We start from the raw sequence: 23,760 nt of genomic DNA, 5'->3' as shown, positions 1-23,760 counted from the left end.
ACACCAGCATCACTGGGATGGGGACCTGTGGTAACAGATGGGAGCGAGGTCTCAGGCTGTTGGCTGCACTAGGACCAGTGGCCTTTAGGCAGTGGGGGAAGCTGCAGGTGAGCTGGTGGCAGCGGTCCATGTCTGTGCAGGGAGAATCTCCACACACGTGTGTGGTTCCTGTGTCTGACAGTAAACTGTCACCTGCAAAGATGAGAAACCATGATCTCTGAAGGGGGTAGACAGGGTTGTCCCAGGAAGCCCTTGGGACCTTTAGCTGGATCATGAAAGCCCTTCCTGGGACATTCTTGGCACCTGGGGTGTCACAGGTCATTCTTGAGTCAGATTTCAACATGCACTTCTGGGAGAGGGGATGGATTATGGGGCAAATCCACCCCTATGAGTTTGAGTCCCATTTTTGGAAAGGCAGATAGAGACTGACCCATCACAGGTTTGGGGTGGTGCCCTTTCTTCAAAGTCATGGCACGTGAAGAGGAGAAAGTACTGTGTTAGGAGCTCAGGTGTGCCCTGACCCACCTGTAGAGCCTTGGCTGGGGTCGGGTGACAGGGTGTAAAAGAAGAGAAGTCAAGGCAGCTGAGGCCTCCTTCCTGTGACACTCGCAGAGGACCATCTTCCTGGGCAGCATCCGTCCCACTGGGGCGAGCGGGGGAGGAAAAGCGCAGGAGGAGATGGGCGGGGGCTGAGAGGTAAGTAGGAGGGAGGGTGGGATGCGGGCAGAGAATGAGAAGTGTGGGAAGGGGCCAGGAAGGGAACTGCAGGGGAGGGAATGAGCAGAGAGACACTAGGTGGGAGGGGCTGGGGGGTAGGGGCAGGTTGGGAAGGACTGGGTGAGGCCAGGGAAAAGCAAGTCCAGAGCCCCAAACTGGAGGATTGTAAGATAAACTCTGTTCTCTTTCCACTTGGACCTGGAAAGAGTTGACCTTTGAAAAATGGGAAGAGGACACTTAGATCATGTGTCTAGTGAATGATGTGGTCTCTCTAGGGGGGCTGTTAGGGTCAGTTACAGCCTGAGCTCAATTTACTTATTTAGCCTCTACTACTCCCCTACAAATGCCCTGAATTCCAGCCAAGTTAAAAACTGATGATTTCTAGTAGAATGATGAAAATCCAAAACACTGACAACACCAAATGCTGGTGAGGATGTGGAGCAACAGGAACTCTCATTCATCGCTGGTGGGGATGCAAAACGGTGCAGTCACCTTGGAAGACAGTTTGGTGGTTTCTTACAAAACTAAACATACTTTTACCTTACGATCCAGCAATGTCTTCATTGGTATTTACCCAAAATGAGCTGAAATCTTGTGTCCATACAAAAACTCACACATAGATGTTTATAGCAGGTTTATTCATAATTGCCCAAAACTGGAAACAGTCAATATGCCCTTCAGCAGGTGAATAGATAAATAAACTGTGGTACATCAGACAAATGAATATTATTTAGCACTTAAAAGAAATTAGCTATCAAGCCATGAAGAGACATGGCAGAACCTTAAGTGCATATTACTCAGTGAAAGAAGCCAATCTGAAAAGGCTACATACTGTCTGATTCCAACTATATGACATTCTGGAAAAGGCAAAATTATGAAGACAGTAAAAAGCAATGGTGTCAGGTATTGAAGGAGAGGGTGATAAAAAGGCAGAACACAGAGGATTTTTAGGGCAGTGAAACTCTTCTCTATGATGCTATAAGGACAGATACATGTCATTACACATTTGTTAAAACCTATAGAATGTACAACACCATGAGTGAATCCTATATGTGAACTATGGTGATAATGATGTGTCAGTGTAGGTTCATCAGCTGTAACAAACGTACCACTCTGAGGGAGGATGTTGATAATGGGGAAGTTGCTGTGTATGAGGGCAGGGGGTATATGGGAAATTTCTATACTTTTGCTTGATGTTGCTGTGGACTTAAAACTGCTCTAAAAAAAATGAAGTCGGTTTTAAACATTGGTGATTTTTCAAATGTGCCATGAACTCTTTTCCTGTACAACTTGATTTTTTCTAGTCTATCCATTTACTATCCACATTATGCATATGAGGCTATTAAATATATCTTCATCCTCTAAAAATCTCCATGGCCCCTTCTCCATGAACTGAACCCCTAGAGCAGGCTATTTGTGCCAACCTTGTGAGGTGTGCTTAGATGACCTTGCATTTGCCTCAATCACTCATATCTATTTCCTCTTAGATCTCATTTTAATCTGGGAATATGTTCTACCTTTTATTGCTAATTGTTATTAGGAATGTAGTTTGTAAGATTAAAAGAACTACTGCTTATAGAAGTTATTAAAATTGCCTTAATTAAACAGTAAGGCCAGCTTCTGATCCCTAGTACTAGTTCCTAAAATAATAGTTGGATGCGTGTTGCTTCACAGTCATTCGTTGGTCCTCCTGTTCAGCTCTGTGTCATTGTCTTCACTCAGTGCTGTCCATTCTCCCCTCTTAGCTCACCAGCATCTTCATAATTATACTACCTTTTCTTCTACACTAACTCTTTCTTAAGAAAGATCTAACAAGCTTATTCATACTAAACTGTAATTGACTAGTTGACTGATAAACTATTCCATGATCTGCTACTTAAGGGATACAGTATTTCCAAGTAAGAGAAGCTAAGAAACGTAAACCCTAAATTTAAAAACTGGGACTCAATATGTCAGAGAGGATAAGAAGCTGCAAGATAAAGACAGGGAACTTTCAGGTAGAATTCATTTTGCTTGAAGATGAGTTACACAAAATACTACTTCTCTGAAAAAAATAAATGTAAATGGCACATGGTAAAAATTCACATGGTATTTACAGGTGAAACATGAGGGTTCAGTATGAATTTCAGTTTCTCTGAAGCTATACTTTCACCCTGACATCTAAGTGGTCCCATTTCTCTCTCTGCCCTGAGATTTAGGTCAGGAGGAAGATCTTAAGAAGTGTTGCTGTAAGACAGAGAAATTGCTCTCTTGCAGAAACTGACTAGAATCAGGGCAGGTGTGTATATTTTAACAAGTGAGATGAAAATGGAGACTCTAGGTGATGTTGCCTCATAAACAGTCAACTGTGTCCTCACGGGGAACACAGAAATATGCAAGAATCACCCCTCCCTTGAATGACTGTGCTGTGAAAGTGCCAAGGAGGGAAAGATTTCATTTTTTTCAACCCCTCAAAGAAAGCAGCACCGCTCTCCAGAAGCACTATGTTTTAGGGTTCAAGATGTTTCCTTAAGGCTGATATACTCTAATGATGTTTCTGTCTGCAGGGTAACAGGTGTTTGAGGGAGAATTCTTGGTTAATGATGGCAGCTAGGAAAGTCTCTGGCATTACATCAGTTGTGCCTTTGCTAAAATGGAGATGTGATGCATTAGATGACACACAACAGCTAACAACAGAAAAAAACAGGGGACTGTTGGTGGTTTAGTGCTAGCAAGTGCCTCCAACAAATGGGCAGGCAAATAATAAATGGGGCAGAAGAAAGCTTCACTCCACTGCTGCAAGTTTCTCCTCTTGCCTTACCTTCCCTGGGTGCAGGGAAGGTAAGGTAATAACTATTCCTGGGTGCAGGGAAGGTAAGGTAATAACTATTCAAATAGTTACTTCATTTGGTGTAAGTGAATGCAGGAAACCTATCCTCCTGCTTAGAATAAAGGTAACGAAGGAATACAGAGGGGTATGAGCCAAAATCATAATGAACTGAACACTGCCTGATGAGCGCTAGGGGATGGCTCCTTAGATAGAGATGCTCAGACACAGTGGGCGATGGAGGGGCGGGGAGGCTGCAGGAGACTGCCGATTGCAGGAGAGAGGGGAGATCCAAAAGGAGGGGGCCACTGAGAGATGTTCGTGGTGAGACTTTATCAGGGAGAGCAATTAAATATAATCTTCCCTTCTGTGTAACTTGTCTATTCTATATGTATATGTGTATACCTCTAGATATACATGTGTGTATCTCTCTATAAAAATATATACATATATGGACATATATAGTTTATATAAATATTATATGTATATGTTTAGGATCAGAAATGGGCTAAGGACTGAATTAAAAGTTATATAAAGTAACAATTATGATGAGAGTAATATGTATCAAAAATATAGTATAAGTCAAAGATGTAATTAAATAAAGCCTTATATATCATTATGATGTTGAGCCCTTAAAATGGGCTAAGACCTGTGTTAAGAGCCTTTACATTATTATCTCATTTAATGTTTATAACATTATTTTGGGCAGAAATTTTCACTCTGTATTCTTACATATAGGGATATTTGAAAAGGTAGAAAATAACATCAAACACATTAAAGCAAAGAGAATAAAATATGGAAAGTAAAAGTGTAAACTGAAAATGAGATAAAAAGAGATTAAGGTGCTTAAACAAAAATCACTGATTAATTTGAAATAGTGAAAACATGAATTAAATTTGTAACAAGATGATGTAGTAGACAGCTATGTACATTTCTATGCTAATATAATTAAAAGTCAATGAATGAACAAATGAATGCATGAAAGTATGAATGTATAATGCTCTGATAACAGTATTACCATGTTTAGCTCAAGAAGTACAGAATCTCAAAATATCGGTAATCATGGTAAAATTCTTCAAAATTGCCAAAGAGTTCATTCAAAAATGTTACAAGAACTTCCTCTTTTAAAGGGTATATAGTAGATAGTGACAAACTCTTGCCCCCTACCACATAAGCCAGAAGAAATGTGGACACATTACAGAAATCAAATCTTTAAAGATAAAGGAGAGTCAGAGAGGCGACCAGTTAAACTAAAATTCTCTATGGAGAAGAGCCCTCAGTCAGTGGGCTGAGATATGGGACATTATCTTCTTGGGGGCATTTGGCAATTCTTGGAGGGAATGGTCATGATCTTGGTTCAGGGCACAGGACTCTGCAAGAGAAAGACACCAGCAGAGTGGGAAGGCTGCTAGGTCAGACGTCAGGGGGACCCCATCTAGGAGGAGGCTGCTTTTCTCCATGGGGCATTTGCTGAGTGTTGGACTGGGAAGGGAGGGTACACAGCAGGGCTGCATCCTTTTGGAGTCCAGGAGACAAAGTCCCCCTGGAGGAAGAGTCTGCAACAAGCCTAACAGCAGAACTCACAGGCTACACGTGTTAGAAACCAGAGGAGGACTTGGTGTTACTGAAGCAGCTATCAACTGGGACCTTCTTCATCTCCTGATTGAGCTGAAATCAGCCCCTCATCACACCTGCCTAACAGGACAGGGATAATCTTTTCTGGGGGAAAAAAAGCAGAACAAACCAACAGATAAACCAAAACAGCTCAGACCTAGAGTCTACAGTCTTTTTTATATAAAACTAATGACATATAATGAAGTTAACAAACATTCCATATTGCTATTACTATTAATTCTCCCCAAATAGATTTACAAATTCAAAAATCACAGTGGGTTTTGTTGTTGCTGTTGTTTTTATTTTTGTTGTTGAAAATTACAAGTCCATTCTAAACTTTCCGTGTAAAAACAAAGGACCTAGAATACAAAACTACCTTGAATAATTATCACCAGATTCCAAGTCTTAAGAGAAAGATATATAAAGAATGTTTGATGAAATTCAACATCATATGTGATTTTAAAAACTGATCAAATAAAGAAGGAATAAAAGTTAAAATTCTATTACCTGATAAAGATCAGTTGTCAGAGACCTACAACAAAAGTAGTACTTTTTAGAGATACCTTAATAGCTATTCCCTTAAGCAAAGGAGCAAGACAAAGTCATCCTCTGTCCCATTGTTATCAAATGAGCATTCAGTGCATGTACAATAATGCACAGAAGACTCTTTCCAATGCAAGAGGATGAGGAAAATGTATAAGTGGTATAGGGGTTACAAAGGAAGAAAGAATATTTTTACTGTTATATATATAGTCTACATAGAAAATTTACTGGGAGGGTACTATATCAATCAGATTAGAATAAATTATGCTGCAGAACACCCAACTTGAGAAGTTTAACACGGGAAACCTTCTTTCTTGTGATTCAGTGTCCACTGCAAGTCTGATTGTGTCTCCAGATCAATTATCCTTCATATCCCCCGTATACCAACCATGCAGGCTGAAGGAAGCAACACTGTCCTGTAGCTTCCATGTGTAACATGAGACATCCTTGGTTGCTGTGAGTTCATTATAGGATCATAAGGAATGGGATACTGATTCTTAAATGCTGACATCTAGAAATCATAAACATCAGTTTTGCCCACATCTCATTGGTCAAATCAAGAAAACTGTCCACATCTAACTTCAAGGTAGGGTAGTTTAATCCTTCCAAGGGTCTAGAGGAGAGAATGGAAGTGTGGGTAAAAAGCAGAAAAGTCTACTGCAATCACTTAGAAATAGAACAGTAAAAAAAGATGGACGTAACATATGGAGAAAACTGTGAAATGTTATGTAAAAGAAAAGAAAAAAAAGAATAACACAATGGGGAAATACAGGAATAATCAAAGTAAAATGTTAATTTTATCTATAATAATGTATGAATTTAATAAATTCCAATCAAAATCCTGATAAGATTTTTCAAATCAAATTTTATAAGCTAATTTTAAACTTCCTGTGGAAGAATAAAATTTTAAGAACAATAAAGAAGAATGTTGAAGGAAAAAGAGGAATAGTAGTAATTGACTTAATCAAGATAACATGATTTATCAGAAAATTATAATTACACCATCTTTGAGTTTTCTTCTTGGAGGGATAAATAAATTTTTAAAAAATGGGTAAACAAGAAGTAGAAACATGAATATGAGACCTAGGAATAGCAGAAATGTTGGGGGAAAAATGAGAAAAAAAAAAGTGGTTTTGAGGAAAGTGACTAACCAAGTGGAGAAATATCCTAAATACATTTTAGATAGATTAAATATGTAAATGTGAAAGCACCATTTAAAATGTTTAGAGACTATATAAAATATCTTTATGGTCTTGTAATATGGAATAATTTTTATACAGGAAACAAAAGGCTGCATAAAGGAAGAGGTTGACTGCATTAAAATGTAAAACTTCTACATGACTTCTATGTGCCATTAAACCTTGTAAAAGTCAAAACAAAGATTAGAAGAAAATGTTTATATTGCTTATTACAAAGGATTAATATTCAGAATATATATAGGTATCTTACAAATTATCTTAATAATTAATAATAATAAGACAAAGCTTCTTATTAGAGAAAAATATCCAAGGATCTAAACAAAAAATCAAGATAGAACACAAAAGCCTTAATTAAACATGAAATGATTCTCGATTGCACTAATAATTAGAGAAAGCAGATCTAGCAATAGATAATGGACTATTATAAGTAAATTCTGCTGGGATGTAAATCAATAAGAAATAAGAATAATAATTTGCTATTAGTGGTTAGATAAATAAGTATAAACACTTTGGAGAATTATTTAGTATCATCCCCCCAAAAAAGGAGAAGATGCATTGTTCCATGATCCCACAGTTCCACTTTTATGTAGAGACCAAAGATAAGATGAATCACACATTTACAAGGATATATGCACAGCATGTTAAAAGCAGTCTTATTTTAAGTAATTTTTCATCTAAAATTCCATTTATAAATGGAACAAAAAAACAAAAAAGTCTGAAACATCAAATATTTGTGAGATATTTGGGGAAATTTGAGCAAAGTGAATATCATATAGCTATCAATATAAGGAAGTACTATGATTTTGCTAATAGCAGTAATGGTGCTGCATTCTTATCTGTGAAAGATTCTTGGGTGAAGAATTTATAGGTAAAATTATATGATGTCTGGGATTTGCATTGTACTCCAATAGGAAGTTAGAGGCTACAAATTAAGTAAGACTGACCAAATAATGATTTCTAGCTCTGCTAGCGACAGCCAACAATATATGAATATGTGTAAGAATATATATCTGTATATTTCACTGTTTAGGTGACAAATACACGTGCATGTGTATATGCACATATACATACATGCATTTAAAATACTTGTTATTTGTGGAGGTTTCCTCACCAACACTCACAAAACACACATTATCTACCTATTTCTCTATCCATCTACTCACCCATCTGAATGCTTTACTGCAGAAAAGATAAAATTTAATAATAATAATATTGTATGTATGAAATTACAAGTATAGATATATTGCTGGTGGGAAAGTAAATTCAAACAATTTTTCTAAGATATTATTTGGCAGTAATCAAGAGTTTAAAGATCATTATCATCTTTAATTTAATAATCCTACTCTATGCATTTATGATGGGGGATTAATTAGACGTCATGTCAAATATTTATGCAGAATATTTTATTATCCTACTATTAATAGATTAAAGATAAAAATACTTACTCTTCATTAGAAAAAGGTTGACATAAATTATGCTATAAGAGACACTAAAATGCCTCCTTGGTGTCATAAGAGAAGATTTACATAAATGGAAACACACATTATCCTTTTGAAGGGGATGATTCAATAATCTAAATATGTCTATTACTTTGAATTATTCTGTGTGACTAATAAAATTTCAAGAAATATCTAATGGAATGTAGTTAAAAATGACATGTTATTCTAAAACTGTAATACATTAGTACATGTATTATCTAAGGTATCAGCAGGATAAATTAACTTGGCTACAGTAACAAGTGACACCCACATCTCATTGATTAGAACAACAAATATTTATTCTTCCCTCAGATCATTATAGATCTTTGCTTTGCATGATTGTAATTTTCATGCCAAACCCAGCCTGATGAGACTTCAACTTTCTGGAAGACGGATAGACAACAAAGCAGAGAGAAAAGAAAATATCAGATGAAGGGCACACTGACTCTTATAGAAATGTCTGGAATTGTCACATGTCACTCTCAATCGCATTTCATTGACCAAAGCAAGTTGTATGGCCATGTGTGAGCTCAGGATATCAAGGAAATACAAATCTACTGAGGAAGGATGGTGGTAACTGCTACATAATTATAATCTGCAAAAAGATAAATGGAGGAGCTAGGCCTCCGAGTCATAAAAAATTAACATATATTATTTAAAGCAAAAATATGCATACATATTGAAATATATGCATACATATTGTCACATACATCTATACTTACATATTTATATTAAATATAAATGTTTATATTACATGAACTATGTATAAAATATTAAACATAACATAGAATATTATATTTATACATTATTTTTATATAATATACTACACACCTTATATATAATCAAAATATAAATTAAATATGTCTAAATTTTATAGGGTAAATATATTTATTTATATATCATTTACATGAATTATAAATATTTATATTTGTATTATAATATATTCATATTACTATACTATATATTTACTAATAATAATTATATTGTAAATTATAATATATAACATATGATATATAAATATGTAATATATTGTATATGTGTTATGTATTATATTATTTTGCATATTAAACATTTATAATATTTATCTATAAAATGTATAAAATAGTAAATATCTATGATACTAAAATATAAATATAAGTATTGAATTTATCCAATCTGAAAACAAGATCGGAAAAGAATGACGAGCTCTTCAGGGAACTGTAGATAATATTGAATTATCTATTGTATATGTAATTGTTCCTCAGAAACAGAAAAGTGTAAAATTGGAATAGAAAAAATATTTGAAGACATAATAGCTAAAACCTTTCAAGATCTGATGAAAAAACTTATTTATGTATGCAAGAATCTCAGTAAAACGCAAGCAAAATAAGTATTAAAAGACTCACACAACACATACCATAGTCAAAATGGTATAAACCAAATTCAAAGAAAAGAAAAAAAAGGACCTTGAAAACAGCCAGAGGATAAAAAAGACACATTATGTACAGGCATATAAAGATAAGAAAAACTGATTTACAGAAACATTACTTTTTTTTAAGTATTGGATGTTAAAAAATAAAATTTTATCAGCTAAAAAATCCTCCAAAAGTGAGAAGAAATCAAGATACCTTCATGTTAACAAAAGCTGAGACAATTTGTAACACAGGAAATGGTAAGTACAGACTGTCCTTCAGGCTGAAGGCCATGAGGCCAGCTGGAAACTTGGATCTAGAGGTAGGAATGGTGAGCACAATACATGATAAATGGATGATTAACTATAAAAGACAGTGGTTCTTTCTTCTTTATTTCATTTAAAAGAAAACTGACTTTTAAAAGAACAGCACTATAAAGTAGGTTTTAAGATGTATTTAGAGGTAAATGATATGACAAAAATAACAGTAGTTCATAATCCTAGGAGGTGGATACTTTATTATCCCTTTTTTTACGGAATGGAAAAAAATGAACACTCTGGGTTAAATGGTTTACCTAAAATCGTATAGCAAGTAAGTAGGGTGGAGACCAGAATCTGACATACCACCTTGCACTATTTCTTACTGTTATTACCACTCTGTTATTAATGATTTTATAGCAACCGTGTAATTAAATCCTCACATTATGTTCATATGGTAAATACGGAACTGTCAAAATATTAAATGTCACTAAAGTTATTTAATATAATGTTTCAGTTGGTTATGTTTTTACAGCATTATCTATGAAAAGGAGTGATATTTTTCTTGTTTCACTAAATGTTTTCAATCCTTCAGAACTCTTCAAAGTTCACTAAGATTTCATTATAATATCTGTTCCAGCTTGAACTTCATCCTCAGAAACCACTCAAGCAAAGAAAATTCTGTAAGCCATGGGAGCCTTTGATGTGAAATATTTATCTACTTTTGTAAATCATATGCAGTGACTTTTCACGATAAAAACTCACTTGGACCAAAGGAACAGGAAAAGGAACATTTGCTCTCTTATATAATCAGCAGCTTTATGGCAGTTGGTGACCAATTTCTATCACAAGAAATATAGAAAATGACCCTTCAGTTCGTAATATCTACATCCAAAGTAGAGCTTAAAGGTATTAAGTCCAAGTCCTTAGACAATTTTTAAAAATATACTTTTGAAAATGGAGCCTTTTTAGATTTAAGGAACACTTGGAAAGATAGTACACAGAGCTCCCATATGCCTCACACCATTTCCCCTATTATTTACAGCTTACATTAGTGTGTACATCTGTTATAATTAATGAACTGATGTTGATACATTATTATAAGTCCATACTTTATTCAGATTTCCTTAATTCTTACCTAATTTTTTTTTTTTGGTTCTGGGATACATTGAGGCTATCACATTGCATTTATTAGTCAGTCATGTCTCCTTAAGGCTCTGCTTGGCTGTGGCAGTTACTCAGACTTTCCTTGCTGTTGATGACCGTAACAGTTTTAGGAGTAATGGTCCCTTATACTGTAGGATCCCCCTCCATTGGGTTGTGTCTATTTTTCTCACACTGGGGTTTTTGGTTTTGGGAGGAAGACCACAGAGATAAAGTGCCATTTTCCTCACATCATATGAAAGGTACATACTATCAACATGACTAATTACTACTGATGTTAACTTTGATAATTGGCTGAGGTAGTTTTGTCAGGTTTCTTCACTGTGAAATTACTCTTTTTACTCCTTTCAGTATTGCACTTTTCAGAAGGCAGTTGCTATATGCAGCCCAAACTTAAGGCATGAGAAGATATACTTCACTTCCTTGGGGGAGGGCGAGTCTTTTAAACATTTGGCTCTTACGGATTCCTGGAGAATGAGAATGTGCTGGGCAAATTCGAACAAGCAAACAACATATGGAAGAAGTGATTTATATGTAATAAAATTACACACACATGTAGATATGTAAAATATAAACGGATACACATTACTTCATCCAATTTAAGAACTTCTGGTTTTTGAAAGGCAATATTAAGAGAACTAAAACAGACACTACAGAAGATTGGGAGAAAATATTTACAAGTCACATATTTGATACAGTGCTTGTATCCAGAATATATAAAGAACCCTCAAAACTCAATAAAAAGGAAACAACCTGATAATAAAATGGGCAAAAAATATCAAAACACACTTCACCAAGGAAGATACATAGATGGCGAATATGCACTTGAAAAATTCTCAACCTCATTAGTGATTAGGGAAATGCAAATTAAAACCATAATGAGATATATACCAATTAGAATGGCTAAAAGTTTAGAGATCCCACAAAAAGTATTGTTGATGGTGCAGAGATACATTCCTGAGGAGCACATAGAATGGTATAACCATCTGGAAGAACATTAACATTCACCTATCATATGTCCTAGCTATTCCATTTCTAAGTGTTAGGCAACGTAAATGAAAGCTTATGTACATACAGAGACTCGTATGTGAATGCTTATAGTAGGTTTACTGACAACAGACAAAAACTGGAAACAATTGATATGTCTATGAACAGGTGCATGGATAAACAAAGTTTGGTACGTCCATACCATGAAATATTGGGAATATTACTCAGCAATTAAAAAGGATGGGCTATTGTAGTAATACACACAACATTGATAAATCACAAAATAGACTGGGTGAAAGAAGTATATTCTCTCTCTGTGTGTGTATTTACCTATAATCTAATTATATATAAGTCTAGAAAATTTAGAAAGTAAATCGGTATTTGCCTGGGGATGGGAGGCAAACACTGAAGGGAGGGAGAAATTACAGCAGGGCACAAGGACTCTTACAGAGTTGGTGAATATGTTCACTATCTGGGTTGTGGTAATAGTCATGTTTTTTGCACATATTTTACAGTTTCTATATATGGTTTATTATATGTCAGTTACACCTCAATAAAACTTTTTTAAAGCTCCAGAATATATACATACTTCAAAATGCAAAAGTAAGTCATCTTTCTTTAATTGTCTCCTATAATTTAACTTTCATTCATTAAAATATCTCTATGATGGATTCCTAATGAAATCCAGTGTTGATTGCTTGAATTGCTTACAAATATTTTATTTTTTTCCTTCATCTCTCGTGTTTAACTTTTAATTAGGCTTAATTTATGATGGATACCTAATTGTTCAAGGAGTGTTCTGTTGAGTGAATCATGATGTTTAATCTAGTGGAGCCTGCAGATGTTATGTTTTGCTCTGTCATCACTCCCGATAATTGAATATTTTAGTGGCTGTTTATTAAATAATGTACCATTATCTAGAGTCTTTGGTTATAACAGTTAATTTAGTGTAGCGACTAAAAGTAAAATTCCTGCACTATTTAGAAAGGAAATCCAAATCCATAAGTGGAATCTCATAAAAGGACCTGCCCATTTAAAAATATTTTATACATTTTGTAATAAAGATTTCTACTCCCATGCCTTAACATGAATCTTGAACACTGGAAAAACTATTAAATAAAAATGGTTTGGGGTTGAAACTATGGCAATGACTGATTCTCACACTTTCCTAAATATACTGACTATTGTGAATTGTCTGTGTAGCATGAGCTCTGTTCACTTTATTTGAATCTCCCACCTCACAGATTTAGGTTAGAACTTAATCTAATATCTCTGATATGTTATGACTTTGACAATGTTCTTACTTGAATAACCCTAGTGAAAGAGAATTAAAAAACTATGCACTTTCAGTCATTCGCATTTTCAAGGAGCATTAATTTTTTATAATAAACATTTAATTTTACAATAGTTTCAGATTTCAAGAAAAGCTGCAAAGGTAGTTTGGAGAGTTCCTGTATATTTTACACTCTTTCCTCTATTGTTTTTCTTCTTTATTAAAAAACAGTTGGTTTACAATATTATATTAGTTTTGGGTATAACATATGGATTCAATGTTTTTATAGATTACATACCATTTAAAGTTATTATATAATATTGGCTGCATTCCCTGTGCTATACAATATATCCTCATATCTTATTTATTTTATACATAGTAGTTTGTGCCTTTTAATCCCCTATACCTAGTTTGCCCTCCCCCATCCCTCTCCCGACTGGTAACCACTAGTTTATTCCCTATATCTGTGAGTTTGTTTCTGTTTTGTTATATTTATTTGCTTGTTTTATTTTTTGGACTCCACATATAAGTGATAACATACTGTATTTGTCTGTCTCTGTCTGACTTATTTCACTAAGCATAATACCCTCCAGGTTCATCCATGTTGTTGTAAATGGCAAAATTTCATCCATTTTTCCATTGTGTGTGTGTGTGTGTGTGTGTGTATCACACATCTTCTCTGTCAGTTCATCTGTTGATGGACTCTTAAGTTTCTTCCATATCTTGTCTATTGTAAATAATGCTTCCATGAAAACTAGGGTGCATGTAGGTGTATCCACGTTTTTTATCCAATCAGCCACCCTATGTCTTGATTTGATTATTTCGTCCATTGACATTTAAGTGATTATTGATAGGTGTGTACACATTGCATTGCCATTTTGTTACTTGTTTTTTGGAGTTTTGTTTTGTTTTGTTTTAGTTTTTCTCTGCTCTTTCTTCTTCTCTTAGTCTCTTGCTTTGTGGTTTGTTGATTTTCTTTAGAGCTATGCCTGTGTTCCTTTCTCAGTAGTTTTTGTGTATCAATAGTAGGTTTTTGATTTGTGGTTACCATGGGCTTCATATATGTTCACCTGTAACTATATCTACTTGTTTTAAACTTATAATCATTTAAATTCAAACATTTACTATTGACTTTATTTGAATTTATTGACTTTATTTGAATTTCAAATAAATTCAAACATTTCCAATTCTAAAGTACATTTTTTACTCCCCTCCCCTACATTTTGTGTTTTTGATGTTGTATTTTATATATTCATGTCTATCCCTTAAAGGTTTATTGTAATTATATTTGATTTTATAATTTTTGTCTTTTAATCTTCATACTAGTTTTTTAAGTGGTTGATCCACATCCTTTACTTTATATTTGCCTTTGCTAGTGGAATTTTTCTTTTCCTATAAATTCTTACTTCTTGTTGTAGTGTTTTCTTTTCCACTTAAAGAAGACACTTTAACACTTCTTGTAAAATCATTTTAGTATGGATGGACTCTTTTAGTTTTATCTTTGGTTGTAGAAGAGCCATTTTGCCAAAGTCCAGGTAGTTTTCAGTGAGAATTGCTCCACATGTAGGTGGATCTTGTTGTGTCCATGGGGGGGAAGTGAGTTCAGCACCCTCCTACTCCACCATCTTGATCTCCTTCCACTCTCACCCACTGTTAACATCTTACGTTGTACGGTATATTTATCACAACTAAAGAGCCAATATTGATACATTATTATTAACTAAACTTCATACTTTATTTGGATTATCTTAGTTTTTCCCTATTCTCCTTCTTTTGTTCCAGGATTTCACCTAGGATAAAACATTGGATTTATTTATCATTTCTTCTTATAAAGCAAGCTCTTGCTACTGTTGAGAGAAAAACTTCCTTCCTGAATTCAAAACACTGTCCTGGATTTGTTCAGTGGAAGTACACTAGTTAGGAGATTTGCAATGCAAATATCTGGCTACTTTATTGTCTCAGTCTAATAATTATAGTTGTGTGGAATCATAAAATCTTAGAGACAGATAAGAAATCATCCAGTCTAACGCCCACCCCAAATCATACATTTGAAATATCTTTTTCCATATACGTTCAACATGCTGATCCCTGTACTGTATTTTAGAGCAGCACAAAACAGACCGCCTTTTCCTTCCAACCACAGATCCCTTTAAAGTTGTGAAATTCTTCTTTATCTCTGCTATGGGTGGACTGTCTCTCCTGTTGTAACTGGCACATTCTAACGAGGCTTCCAGACCCACCCTGTTGTCCTGCTGACCCTCTCCCCGGTTATTGTAGTTGTTAAGGATCCTCTTTCATATGGCCGAGTTGTTCCCCAGGCACATTCTAATTTCACCTCTTTAGCTTTTGTCCCCATAAGAACTTACATTTCTGCTTAGCACAAATGACATAGACCCCAGTAGGGAATTTCTCTTAGTACATTTATTGGGTTTATTAGATATATTCAGGTTTAGAGTCAAGATGCTATGATAAACAGTTTCACAATCTCTCTCAGAAGTAGCTTATTGAAGCTCTGATAATTAATCTTGCTTTAAAACCTGAGTGTATTGTTCAACACAGTAATGAACTCTTTGTCTGGCCCACTATATGCACATGCAAAGAGAAAGCAGAGAAATCATATGTGAAAATAAAGACCAACCAAATGAGAAAAGCAAAAGCTATTTATTCAGAACTTGCCATAGCAAGGGAGTCAGCTACTATCACTTGCATTTTGGCAGAGACTCAAAGGCAGGCAGAGGAGTGGGAAATTCTAGTTTGGAAAAAAAGGGACAGTTTCAGGTGTGCCTTGATTGGAAGCTGTTGGCCTGGGGAAGGTGCAGGCAGGTTCATTAGAAGTGAGGTATCCTATGTGACTGTTAAGGGTGAGTATTTGGTTTCCTCTGGTTGGTCCTAAATTAAAAGTGGGAGCAAAAATTAGGGAAGCTGTCAGTTAGTAACCAAGTCTTTGTTCTTTTTGGCCAATTGTTACAGGGGTTATTGGTTAGCTTCTAGGATTAGTCGCTAGAGATAGTGGCCTGACTTCCTACAAGTGTGACACAGAAAGCAGGCTGGCTTCCTGGGCTCTTTATGTGGATAATGGTTTGGTTTCCTGGGCTGGTTGCTGCAGATTGTGGGTCAGAGTTCTATTGTCATATATGGTCTGACACTGTCCATTTGTATATACAGTCTGTCACACAACTGATTTCCAAAAATGTTTTTGTGCCCCTTTTAAATTATGCTCCTAGCTACGAATCACGGAGATTTGTCTGGCTCCACAGATCCCGAGGTGATCCACACGACATCACTCACAATCTGTGATTCTTCGAGGTTTGCGCCACGCTGTAACATTTCATAAAAGATATGGGGAACAGCTTAGATTGCATTCGGCTTTCAAATCAAATGAAGTATTGTGCTTGGCGGTACACAGATAAGTCTACGAAATAACACATTTAAATGTATTTCTGCTCTGGGAAATATTCAATGAATTGGAAAAAAAGCAATACATAATGTAGTCAGTTTTAAAGTAGGTCTTGTTATATGGCTGCTCTGGTCCTTTTGGCAGAGCACACATTTGTTTCCTGTATGATAAACCAAATTCACACAGAAACATGGACTTCAGTCCCCAGCAGCTGTGACAATGCAAGGCTTGCAGGACAGAGCATCCGACAAGCTTAAGAAAGTCAAACAGAAGATGCATAAAAGCGAATTGCAGTAAGAGTAAACACACAGGAGATAATAAATATTTATTTAAAAATCACACTTCTGTGTTTTTAATGAGAATGACTGTAGGGTTCTTCCTTCCCCAGCTGGCACTGATTTATGCGGGAGCAGAACCTCTTTGGAGCCAGTAATTATTTGTTTATGTTCTCCTCCTGCAATTGAATCTGAACTCCTCCGAGGCAGAAACCGGTTCTGTTGCTGTTGTTGTTTCTGATTTTGCTGTAATTTACCGCTGTCCACACACTCTAATCCCTCTCCTGCAGAAACAAAAGAGAATTTCTGATTCATGGAAGATGCTGTTAAACGTTTGTTAAACAAATAGGTGCAGAGAAATGAATGGATGAACGACTTTTGTTCCTTTCTCTGGTTTGTTCAAAATGCCAAGAAAACATTTTACATTCCAGAGCTTTTTTACCCTTGGCATAGCCCTGTTTAGTATAGATTATGTACTTAATACATTAGATATCTTTCTAATATTCAATTTGAGAAATGATATCGGTTGAAATATGCTATCCAAACTGAAACACAAGTGTACATGTCTCATTAGAGCCTTTTGGGGAAACTTCGTCCATAAGTAATTTATCAGTGAGGATTTAAACAAGAAAAAGGAAACCATTTCGTGTATTTAAAGCAGAGAAGATTTAAACAACGTTGCTTATACATGCGATGGAGAAATTGAGAATCTGAACGTGTTGGTGAGGCCACCGAGGGATGAGCCACACAGGACAGGACTTTACTCCTCTGCAGGCTGGAAGCTCAAAGGCAGGAGACAGTCTCCAGAGCCCAGGGTTGGGGTCACTCGGTGGCAGGACAAGCACAGAATTCTGTCTGGATCCACAGGGGAGACTTAGCGGCTGACAAAGACTCCACCAACAATAGACGGAGGGAAGAAATGCTCTGATTTTTCCCTTCTCTTTACCCTCTCATTTCCTTCTGGAGCCTCCCATTGGCCATATCCCACCAGAACAAATCTGTCATGGGAAAGTGGGAGATGAAGCCTGCAGAGATGGACCTGGTGCTAGAAAGTAGCAAGAAGATGGTGAAGAATGGGGTAAAGACCAACAGGTCCAGAAGCAGAACCTGTTGGAGATGTAGGTGGTAATGGTGAATATTTCTCAGTTGAGTGTGACTCAGATAGCTGGTTGTGATCAAGTTGTGAACTCAGTTGAGGAAATCCACTCTGGGGGGAGTTATCAGAAAAGATTGATTCCAACCCTTTTTCCAAAAACTGTGGAAGTCTGATCACATCCCCCAGATGTCTCCAAATTTTCATCAGGATCCACGTTTCCTTGTCTTTGTTGTCAACATATTACCTCTATGAATTTGATTGTCTTGTGTCTGGTTTAAGATGGTCCTTACGTCATTGCCCTGGTATCATTCCAGACCCAAGAAATAATCCTTTCTGCTTTACTCCCTCTATCTAAGGCAATCACTAAATTGGCTAGAAGGTTCTTTCCTGGAATGCTGGGAGGGCTCACCTTGCACTCGGTATGAATTGAAACTCACAATGACCTGTGTCTCCTTTTAGCTACCCTGACCCTGACAGTCTCTCACTAACTCCTCTTTACCAAATCAAGCTGCAGTTTATTATTTTACCTGCTCTTTTCTCTTCTTCCTTTATCCTGTATTAATTCCTCATTCTTTCTCCTGGAAAGCACCTGGGCACTCATAATTCTTACTTATGTCAAGCATTTAACTCACTCCAGCTTTCATTGATAAACTCAGCTTTACATCCACCCGAAAGTGTTCTGTAGCTCAATAAGAATGCCTCTGTTATAGGACCTTCCTTATGGAAAACAGTAATGATTTTAAATAATTAATAAACCATTATTAACAAAACCATCTTGGCTCCATAAGGAGTATAGGAGAAGTAGAGTGTGTTTAGGGATAGATAATAAGATCTGGTTCTAGAAGTTTAAATTTCAGTTGCCTTAAGATGTTTTCATGAAACTGCTCTCTGCAGTTTGGAAATGTGGATTTAAACCTCAAAAAAAAAAAAAAAAGTCAAAATGCTGAAAGACATTTAAAAGTTGTTAGTGGTAGCTAAAGACATGGGGATGGATAGTATTATCTGTAAATGACACAGAGACGGTGAAGAAATTAGGCCTCATTTTAGACCTCTGAGTGACACCAGATAAGGAGAGAGAGTGGAGGAGGAGGAGGAGCAGACCTGAGTGACTGAGAGGTGAGCTGTGAGGAACTGCTGTCAGTAAAGATGTCAGGGAGAGGGCCATGCTTTCAAAAGGCCAAAGAGCCCCCCCAAACATATTTTAACAGCCTACTTAGAAAAGGTCCCTCGAATGAAAAGAAAATCATTGGATATGGCAAATTACAGGCCGCTGTTGACCTTGGCAAATGGAATTTCCAAAAAATAAGAAAGAAACCAAATTGATTTCAAGGAAATAACAGAGTCTGGAACTTAGACAATTAATGAAAGTTAAGGAAGTGGTTTCGGTGGCTCTAGATGGTTCTTTGTAGGAGTTTGGAAGAAAAGGGAAGGATAGAGATAGGTCAGCTGCATGAGGGGAAGAAATGATGAGAAGGTTCAGGAAAGATTTCTTTTAGAGATGATGACTAATAGAGACTGCTTTATGCTAAAAGAAGGGGGCAACCAGAGAGAAGAAAGGAGACACGAGATAGAAGTCATGCTTAATCATGCAAGGTAAGATAAAGTCAGAGGCACTAGGAGGGGGATTGCCTCTCATCAGGAGGCAATGATATCTTCCTTGTCTGTGTAGAACCCATGGAGAAGTAGCTGGGATACAAGGTCTTTAAAACCTCCAGTAGTTGACCGCCTCCCACTTCTGCAAGGATCTGAAGGAGATCAGCAGGGAAGAGTAAGCAAATGTTTATCACTCTCTTCTTTGATCTAGGAACACAGTGTGGAAGACTTGTGCCTGGTGGACCAGTCTGGACTGGATGTTAGTTGCACAGACTTGGTTCTGACCTGTACAGGACAGCCAAAGTGAATAAAATCCACTTGTCTTTAGCATCTTTCACACACCTAGACCTGCCCCTCCTTTTCACCCTCCACAGGTTTCCACTTCGTAAGGAGAAGAATGAGATGCTTACTTCTTCAAGTCTTATATAGCTGGTCAAAGACTTGAATTTTTTTCCTCTGGGTTCTTTCCTGTCCATTCTGAAGTTCCGGATGTTGGTTTTGTGCAGATGTAGCCAGCTTTAGCTGATAACTGACTATGTAAAAGCCAAAAGAATGTTCAAGTTGACCAGTCCAAAAGAAGAGGGGTGATTATGACATGCAGAAGGAGGAAGTACTAAGCAGGATGCAAAAGAAGAGAAATCCAAGAGGAAGAAACCCCAAGAAAAAAGATTCTCAAAGGGGTGCACCAAGTGGGTTCTATGGTTTTAATCTTTATGCTGAGAACTCTACTGATTGCACCATTATGTCACAATAGCGACCTTGACTTTGAATCTTACCCTGATTATGCCAGATAAAGAAGGAAGTGTGGCATTAATTACACTAGGGGTTGTGGAGTGTAAAGGACTGTCATAGCTGATCTCTGGGATGGAAAGGTGGTGACTGGGAAAATAGGAATATTGAATGGGGACAGAGAGAGGAGAGTCACTGAAGTAAAGTCATGAACATTTATCCTATTCATTCATTCTTAGTCAATTGGAGAAATGTTTATTCAAGGCATAATATATGCTTATCCTTGGGCCTAGTAGTGAGAACATTCATGAAGTCATTTGCTCTGTGTTCTGGCAGAGTGTCCAGTCTGGTGGGAGTGGCAGCTAAAAATTAAGTTATAACATAAAGTGAAATATGAGATTATGGCCTGAATATAAGCATTTACTCCAGCCTTGGGTGGTCAAAGAAGGCTTTCCTGAGAAAGTCACGTCTAATATGAAGACTGATATACCCACGAAGGTGAAAAGCTGGTAAAGTTTACCAGGCCAGGAGAGGAGGGCAGCATGCAGATGAGAGAAGGCAAAGGTCCAGAGGGTGGGCACACGGGGGAAACTGACTCAGTCTAAAGCAAGGACGGTTGGAGCCCAGATTCTAGGAGGTGACTGCGTTTGATAAAGTTGCAGAGAGAAGCAGAGCCTAGATTTTGTCTTGAGGCAAAGGGAAATACTTGAATTGATTTGCATTTTTAGATTAATCTCTCTCAGTTAGCTGGGGTAGAGATTGAAGGAAGCAGATCAGTCACCAGGAGCCTATTTAGGAGGACAGGTAAGAGGTGCCTTCACTAAGGTTGTATCTGAGAAAGGGGAGAAAGGTAAACAAATTTAAGCCATATTAAGAAGGTAAAATTAATAGAGGGATTTTTTTGGGGGAAAACTTGGTGTCTTAGTCCATTCAGGCTGCTATAATAAAAACGTCACGTACTGTGTAGCCTATAAACAACAGAAATTTATTTCTCACAGTGTGAACACTGAGAAGTCCAAGATCAAGACACTGGCAGATTCAGTGTCTGGTAAAACTGCTTCCTGGTTCAGAGAGAGAGAGCCATTTCTCTCTGTGTCCTCACATGGTAGAAAGAGTGAGGGAGCTCTCTGGGGTCTCGCTTATGAGGGCACTAATCCTGTTAAGAGGGCTCCATTCTCATGACCTAATCACTTCCCTAAGGCCCCACCTCCTACTACATCACATTGGAGATTAGGTTTCAACATATGAATTTTGGGGAGACACAAACGTTCCATCCATAGCACGTGGCTATAACCTAGTTACACTTGCATGCATTTGATTGAAAATATGCCATTATCCTTGCCCAGGATATTTTGACTTGTATCAGAATGAATGCAGAGAGATTAAGTGGAGAGTGGCTCTGTAGTGTAACTGTAACCAGCCAGATGTTAATGTATGAATAAGTATGAAAAAACCATGATTGACTAAATATACATTTGGCTCAGAGTGACAATTTTTATATTAACTTACATTTATGAAGCATCTGCTAAGTGTTTCACGTAGTTGATCTCCCATCCCTTAATCTGCATAATGAACTGTGTCTGCATTTACATATGAGGAAAGGAAACCTCATGAGAATCAGGAAGCTCGCCCACCTTGGGTGGCTGGTCCAGAGTCAAGGTCAGGGGTGTCCTACCCTGAAGCCCGTGTGTTGGGGGCACGTCCCCTCCCTGATCCTTCATCCCAGGAAAGGAGCTCCTTAGCGTGACTCCCGGCGCCTCCCCGCTCTCCCCGCTGCGCCCAGGGAAGAGCCGTGTCCCGCCGGGACGCTGGGAAGAGCGAGCTGAACTGCCCGGCGCCATCCTGTCCTGGCCTCTCCGGGGGCACCTGCCCGACCCAGTGCGTCTGCCCTGCAAACCCTGCCCTTGGCCTGGGCGGAGGAGGGAGAGCGGCTGGTTCCCGGGCTCAGGGAGCACCCTTTCCTCTGCAGGAGCCTGTGTCCTCCAAACAGCCTTTACCAGGCACGGGGGTGGTGCTGCAATGAGGCATCTGCTCGTTGACTCCCCGACTGATGCCGAGGGCAGGTGCGGAAATGGGGCGGGGGGGTCGCACCCCACTCCTCGGTCTCCCCGTCACCCCCTGCCTGTCGCGGGGAGACTGAACTGTTTGTGCCGTGACCACATCCTTGTTCGTGTGTTCTCATTCCTGTGCGTGAGGCTGGAGCGACTGACCTGCCCTCACCCTGCCTGGGGTGACGTCACTAAGCAACGCATTAGAAGAAATTTAATTCAATTTGTTTTGCTCTGAATTTCTTACATTAGAAATTTTCTATGGCAAATGAGTTGAAATCAGCCTTTTATTCTGAACAGAAATTACAAGCTGTTGTTTAAAAAAGAATTTGCTTTTTAAAAAAGAAGAAGAAAACATATTAGTATTGGCAATGTGGTGATCTGAATTTCAGTGCTTTGTTTAGAAACTTGGACAGACAGGAGCAAAGTTTTCTCCCGTACAGTGTTAACAGTGACAAATTATTAGAGCAACAAAGATCGTTCAGGTTTTTAAGGGTTTTCGTATATTTTCTCTGTGGCCTGAGAAAAGCCGAAGGCTTCCCTTGAAATGCAGATGTGCTGGGTACTTTCTCAGTCTTTTAGTCATTGTTTTGGAATGAAGATTTCTGAAGCATCAGGTATTAGCATCTGGCCCTGGCTTTGCAACTATCTCTCCTCTGTGGGGTCACATTGGAATGTATTTCTTAGAAATCAACCCAGTTTGCAATTTGAAAGTTAAATATTTGGTTCTAGTAAATATGAATGCAAAAATGTACATGCAAAATATATATGTAAATATTATGCCCTTAAAAATAATGTGGACCACTATATAAAGATAAATAAAATGTGAACTATAATCATTTTAGTTTTCCCCTATTAATTCAGAATTTCCCTATTAACAATCATAGCATTTGGGTTGAGAGATAACCCACTACATTTTGTACAAGCCCTAAAATAATTCACTATATTATAGGAGAAAATGTGTAGGAGAAGAGAGGCAGATCTCCTTCATGTTTATTTGAGCAATTTTCTTCCCCAGTGAAACTGTCTTTAAAAGTTTTGGTAATGACTTAGAAAATAAATGATAACCGTTAAAACAAAAAACAACAAGAACAACAAAACCACAAACAAACATCAAAAAACAGTAGAAAGGAGAAAGTAATGAATCATCAGAGATTGAAACACTCAATACAGATAAGAAAAATTCGGTGACC

At 37.2% G+C, this 23,760-nt stretch overlaps 1 long non-coding RNA gene across 1 annotated transcript; it reads left to right on the top strand.

Moving 5' to 3' along the window:
- Positions 1–826: 826 nt before the first annotated feature.
- On the top strand, positions 827–13,484 carry LOC309623978. The gene is made up of 2 exons (XR_014241729.1): positions 827–3,542; positions 3,576–13,484. It is a non-coding gene; the product is annotated as an uncharacterized lncRNA (long non-coding RNA).
- The last annotated feature ends 10,276 nt before the right edge of the window (positions 13,485–23,760 follow it).

This window comes from Balaenoptera borealis, assembly GCF_965194805.1.
Source record: "Balaenoptera borealis genome assembly, chromosome: 2".
NCBI lineage: Eukaryota > Metazoa > Chordata > Mammalia > Artiodactyla > Balaenopteridae > Balaenoptera > Balaenoptera borealis.
The sequence above is the reverse complement of the archived record's forward strand: the minus strand, read 5'-3'. Positions and strand labels throughout refer to the sequence as shown.